The 6352-nt window shown below is 40.3% G+C and overlaps 1 non-coding gene and 1 pseudogene across 1 annotated transcript; one reads left to right on the plus strand and one right to left on the minus strand.

The window, feature by feature from the left end:
* Nucleotides 1-568: 568 nt before the first annotated feature.
* LOC140306230 (U2 spliceosomal RNA) lies at nucleotides 569-745 on the minus strand (annotated as a pseudogene).
* A 4925-nt stretch (nucleotides 746-5670) lies between these two features.
* Nucleotides 5671-5861, plus strand: LOC140306092 (U2 spliceosomal RNA). The gene has a single exon (XR_011915452.1). It is a non-coding gene; the product is annotated as a U2 spliceosomal RNA (small nuclear RNA).
* Nucleotides 5862-6352: the final 491 nt, after the last annotated feature.

Here is a 6352-nt window from a genome sequence, read left to right on the forward strand (position 1 = left end):
TGGTTGGACATTTGCACCTTTTCTCACCCGCTTTTTGCAAACTATGGTCGGCCATTCACAGCTTCCTCTCCACCATACTTGTATGGTGGGATATTCACACCCACTTGCATCCGAAGACCTCCGCCCCCACTTTTGTTGATATTTATATTCGCACCTTACCCGCTTTTGGCAAACTATGGCCTTCTTGCAGCCAAAAACCTCTGATCTCGCTTTTGGTGATGTAAGGTTGGGCATTCAGACCTTGCTTCACCTGCTTTTCACCAAATATAGTCGGACATTCACACCTTCTTGCAGCCGAACACTTCCGCTCCACCTTTTAGTTTTCTATGGGGCATTCACACCTTTATTTTCACCGCATTTTATAAAAACACCACAGGAACACCGTATTGAGGCTTTGTTCTGACCGCTCATTCGGTGTCGCGTTTCTTTCAAGCAGTTCTCCTGGTTAGCCCGCACTCGGCTCGCTCCCAGAGCCGTGTTAAAGTCTACTTCGCATTCACTCTCTTTTCTCAGCAGACTAAAAGAAACTTCCATCCTGCACCGCTGTTTGCTTTTTCACAAGAGCAGAGGAGAGCGCACCGTTCCCAGCGGCACTGCAGTACCGGGTCGATGCTTGGAGTGAACGGAGCAAGCTCCTTTTTCAACTCCTATTGATAAAAATCCATTTAATATGTAGTCCTTGCATAGACATATCACATATTAAACTGATAAGTACAGATGGATTATGTGCAATTATTAAAGAGAGTAGAGGACGATCTCTCTCGTTGGAAGTCCTTACCTATATCACTTATGGGGAGAGTTACAACCATTAAAATGATGATACTACCAAAAGTTAACTATTTGTTCTCAATGATCCCCATAAAACCATCTGCTACTTGGTTTCAGTCACTAGATTCATGCATCTCCAAATTTCTGTGGAAAAACAAACCACCACGTATTAGTTTAAAAACCCTACAGAAGACCAAGGACAGTGGTGGATTAGATTTACCTCATTTTCAGCACTATTCCTTAGCCAATAGGTTACAATATATATCAAAATGGTTTAAACCTTGTTGTTGTCACAGTTCCCAGAGACGTTGTAATCGTTGAGGATTCTATATTCACCCCCTCATTAGAGGCACGTGTTGCAGATTGATGACACTGAATCTTCTTCTCTGTTCATTGCTGGCATCATTCCCAGCATCGTAAGTGTTCGTGGCATTGTTAGCCTTTTCTTCTGGATCTTGATATCGAGCATCCTTTTGTATTTCTGGTTTGTAAGTCCTCTCTCTTCGTTCACCGGAGTCTTCGTCTCTTTGTCCTTGAGTTTGGTGATTTTTTCTTCTTTTGATGCCTTGACACAGTGTGACAGGTGATACCACGTGGGAGATCCTTTAACTTGGACTGCTGTCCCTGTGCTGCGAAATGGCTGTGCTGCTCAAATGGTCTCTCCTTCATCATATACACAGTTATTTATACATCACCTTCCACCATGAAGCGTTGTCCCTTTTTGTTTCTCTCTTTGTTCTTAAAATGCTGTTATGCATGTCTAAACCAATCCATTAAACTAGATCATTTTGGCAATAAAGCGATCTACAATGTGCTTGGTCGCAAAGCTTCTCATCTGTGGTAAACAGCTCTTCAGAAAGGCATTCTTCAATTGATTTCACTAATTTTATGTAATAATTTTGTGATTTCCTACAAAACTACACTTCTTCTCCCATCTGTCTGAGTATTTAATATTGTCTGGGTCCCGTTAAAACATGTATTTTTCCCATCTAATTTCTTGTTTGCTTTAAAACAAGTATTCCCCATTTTCTATCCCTTCAGTAGCCAACCAGTTTGTATGGAGTACACTGGAGCAACTTGACTGATCAGTAAAACACTGCTTTTGTTGTCACCGCAAGGCTTCCCCCGTCGGTTGTTTCACTGAGACACTACTGAGTAACTACAACTCAACACAGTTTATACACATAACATTCATATACATACTAACAAACAAACAAACAATAATTTATCGCAATTTTCTCATCTCTGTTTGAACGTACACCCAGGTAAATATTCCTGTAGTCTTCTCATACCGACTATGGACCCATTCATTGTTTAACTTCACTGTTTTGCAAATCCTAATTGAATATTACACATTGACATTGAACTTTACTGGATTCAGCAGCCTATATGTGAGCATTTATGTGTAAGCTGTTCTTCTTTGCATTTATCAGCAGCAAGCAATTCTTCACTGCACATGCATATGTAAATAGTAAAACAATTCCAATGTGTTAGCGAAACCTTCTATATCACAGTGGTTTCTAAGGTCTATTTTAAGTTCTTTGCCATCAGTGAGATGACATTTTCAGGAATTTCAAATCTAGAAATGAGTTATTTTACGCGTGATTTTGCTACTGAGATTGCATCTGCTTGTGCACATGGAAATATTTCAGACCATTTGGTAAAAACCTCTGTTGTCACTGAGCAGAATCGTTTCCCTTAACATTAATTTAGTTCAATGAAATCTACAAAATAATGAAATAATGAAATCCAAACAAATATGTTGAAAAAGATACACTGGCTTAGGGAATTATCTTCGTTTTGGTCTTAGATTGCCCTGTGGAATGTATTTTGCACATATTTGACCTGCTAGACAAAACTTTATTCATTTATTTATTCTAAAAAAAAAAATTCAATAATTAGTAAAACCATATGCTGTAAAAACCTTGTTCATTATTGCTTCCATCCCTCCTGTTGAGACATGACATGGTCCGTGGCTCAATACTGCAGCATATTTAAACAAATTCTTTGGCAGTATGGTTTTCCTTCCGGTCATTCATACGAGTCTATTGTAGATGGCAATTGAATAACATCTAATAATGCTAAAATATTTGTAGTTTATACATTTAGCTGTGGATGTCAACATACCTGTTTTTCCAATGCTGTGTTAACACATGTACAGTTGAGAAGGCATACTGACTGTCAGTGTAAACGTTAACAACCTTTTTGTTATTTAATTTACAAGCTTCAGTTAAAGCTACCAATTCGACTGCTTGAACAGAGTAATTTTTTGGTAGTGGTTGTTTTAAGAAAACTTCAGTTTCTGTTACTACTGCAAATCCTGTAGCATTTGTGCCATCAGGGTTTTTTTCCTTGATCTGTTGAATAAATATAGTTATTTCTGCATTTTCATAACGTATATCAGTTAAGTCTGGCCTGGGTAAAACCTGGCCTGGTTATTTCTGACAGGCAATCATGAGGCTTTCCATCTGTGGGGTAGGTAGCAGTGTGGATGGATTAAGTGTAGCACATCTCTCGACAACAAGGTGTGGCTGTGAAAGAAGAACTGTTATGTAGGAGAGATGTCTGGTAAAGATATTTTGTTAAGTAACCATATCACAGCCACTGCATGAGGTACCTTAAGTGTTAATGGGTGAAATAACACCATTATTGTTGATGCCTGCACTGCCAATGGCTTCTGGCCATTGATTCAAAAGTACGATCTCGTCCCTTTTTCCCCCTTTCAGTGGACACTGGCCCCTAATTACCGCAATTCAGCAGGGGGTCTTTCATTAGGAGTACTGGACTCCCCCGTGCACGGTTTCAGCTCCGACCCTGGACAGCGGAAAAAACGTTGAGATCTGGTTTGAGGACCCAATTGTTGAGAAAAGTCTCTCAATGAGACTCAGAGTTGCTGGAGTCAGTTAATGCAAAGGTTTAATCTTGCAGCAAGTTCAAGAATGTGTGTGTGTATGGGTGTATGTGTGCGAACGTGTGTGAGTTTGTGTGTGTGAGAGTTTAAAGAACCTGTTATCCACAGGCAGGTCTTAACTAGTATGGCACGGGTCCAGCCTGTCTCATCTCTTTTGGAAGGTCCAGCACTCGGCCGTAACCCTTCTGTCTGTTTGGACTCTCACATACATTCGGTTAATCATAGAAAAACGAGAACAAAACTTTTTAGCCCCTTAAATTCGTAAAACAGACATGGTGCAGTTATTTCCATTCTAGAAAATAAGAGTAATCACCACCATTCCTATAAATTCTGGATATTCTAACAATCTGAATCTTTTTTAAATGTTCGATGAAGCCCTTTGCTGTTCTGTTTAGAGACTCAGCTGATCATAAACCAAGTTTTGCTCTTGAACCAAGCTTCTAAACTCTTCACCTTTTTCATTTCTCAGTTAGTATTCACTTTAAAACTGATTAAAAGAAAAATTAAATGAATGCCTATCAACAAATGTGGGATCTAAACTCTAGTGCTTCCTCTAAAATAATTTCCTTTCTCAATTCAGAAATGTGTGTGTGTAAGTCACAACACCCGTGACACCAAAACGGCTTTCTTTTCTCTCTTTTCTCTACACTCTGCACTGTGAGCACACACACCAAATCAGAAAGGCTTTTTTCTCTCTTTTCTACATTATGGGGACACAAAACCGCTCTCTCTTTTTTTTTTTTTGATTGTGTGCCAGGGCGTTGTCTCACGTATTAGATTATGCTTAAGATACGAATGGGTTTATCAGTCACATCAGAATCCATACATACTGATCCTCCCGTAATAAAATGGTCGGATCTTATCAAACACACTTTGTTTCTTGTGACAAGTCAGCGAAACAGCGTATACACGTCAAGACACTGAATCAAGTTTGCCACAAGAACTCATAAGTTTGGCAGTATTGCTCTGCCGTCAGCAATCATACACCCATTTTATTTTCATGAGACATGTGCAGGCACCTGTTCATCTACTGTTCTATCACTATGAATTAGTTTATCTATTATCAATAAGGATACTTCTACAACTACTATCAAAGTATGTCCGGACTTCTTATGTTGTCAGTTGCTATATATGAATAAGTGGGTTGCTACTGAACAGCATTAAGCATGTCACACAGCCCAAACATATAACATTTCAGGACACACCACACAGTTAACAACCACAGTGAAGCGTGTCAAAGCCCAAACATGTAACATTCAACAGGACACTTACACAACACATTCAAATCAAACAGTCAGACAACATACAAGAACATATACCCCAGCCGGCATTGCTCCCTGCCTATTTTCCTACAACTCACTATGTGTGCGCACACCTTTATTCACAAACTCTTCAACTTATACTCTTTTACCGAAGCTGCTACAGCTCGATTGGCCAAATACCCTTAGATCCTATTTCGGTGAATTTGACATCTGCCTTGCATTTAACAGATTAGCGGTTTAGCAGTTTTAATTTAGTTTGAGTGAAGGAATTCATTCTATAGCAAAATCCAAAATCGTGAAGAACTCATGAAAGTAAGCTTATTCTCGGATTCCTGAAACTTTAGATTTGCTCTTTCTTTTACTGCAAAGTACAACGTTGAGCAGCACTAATGAGTTGTTTCTATTTTTGGCAGGCTTTACCTTTGAGGATGAAGCAATTTCTGTCTGTGCAAAAGAAATCTTGTTACTGTGCAGAGTGACTTCTCTGAGTAGAGTCGCCTTACTTGTTGCGACTGTGCCGATGTTCGAAGCTGGAGTGCAAAGTTGTTGCTTGAATGGTGTTCGCTGGAGCGTGCGGTAGTGTAAAGTTATACCATTTAAAAGGGTTGAAGAGTGCTCAGTACAGCGGGTGGGTGGAGGTGCAAAGTGACACTATGGCCATAAAAAGAACACCGCTACAAGTGCGCATTGTGCCAGGAAGGGCCCTCGGACGTGTTCCAGTGGACAGTTATCGCTTCTCGGCCTTTTGGCTAAGATCAAGTGTAGTATCTGTTCTTATCAGTTTAATGTCTGATATGTCCTCTATGCGAGGACTACATATTAAATGGATTTTTATCAATAGGAGTTGAAAAAGGAGCTTGCTCCGTTCACTCCAAGCATCGACCCGGTACTGCAGTGCCGCTGGGAACGGTGCGCTCTCCTCTGCTCTTGTGAAAAAGCAAACAGCGGTGCAGGATGGAAGTTTCAGGGAGCCCAAGATGAAACTTTGTTTTAATCTGCTGAGAAAAGAGAGTGAATGCGAAGTAGACTTTAACACGGCTCTGGGAGCGAGCCGAGTGCGGGCTAACCAGGAGAATTGCTTGAAAGAAACGCGACACCGAATGAGCGGTCAGAACAAAGCCTCAATACAGTGTTCCTGTGGTGTTTTTATAAAATGCCGTGAAAAAAAAGGTGTGAATGCCCCGTAGAAAACTAAAACTAAAAACTAAAAGGTTCGGCTTTATTTGGTGAAAAGCAGGTGAAGCAAGGTCTGAATGCCCAACCTTACATCATCAAAAGCGAGATCAGAGGTTTGGCCATAGTTTGCCAAAAGCGGGTAAGGTGCGAATGACTGACTAAATATCAACAAAAGTGGGGGCGGAGGTCTTCGGATGCAAGTGGGTGTGAATATCCCACCATACAAGTATGGTGG

This window comes from Leuresthes tenuis, unplaced genomic scaffold, assembly GCF_036924035.1.
Source record: "Leuresthes tenuis unplaced genomic scaffold, fLeuTen1.0.hap1 SCAF_4, whole genome shotgun sequence".
Taxonomy (NCBI): Eukaryota; Metazoa; Chordata; class Actinopteri; order Atheriniformes; family Atherinopsidae; genus Leuresthes; species Leuresthes tenuis.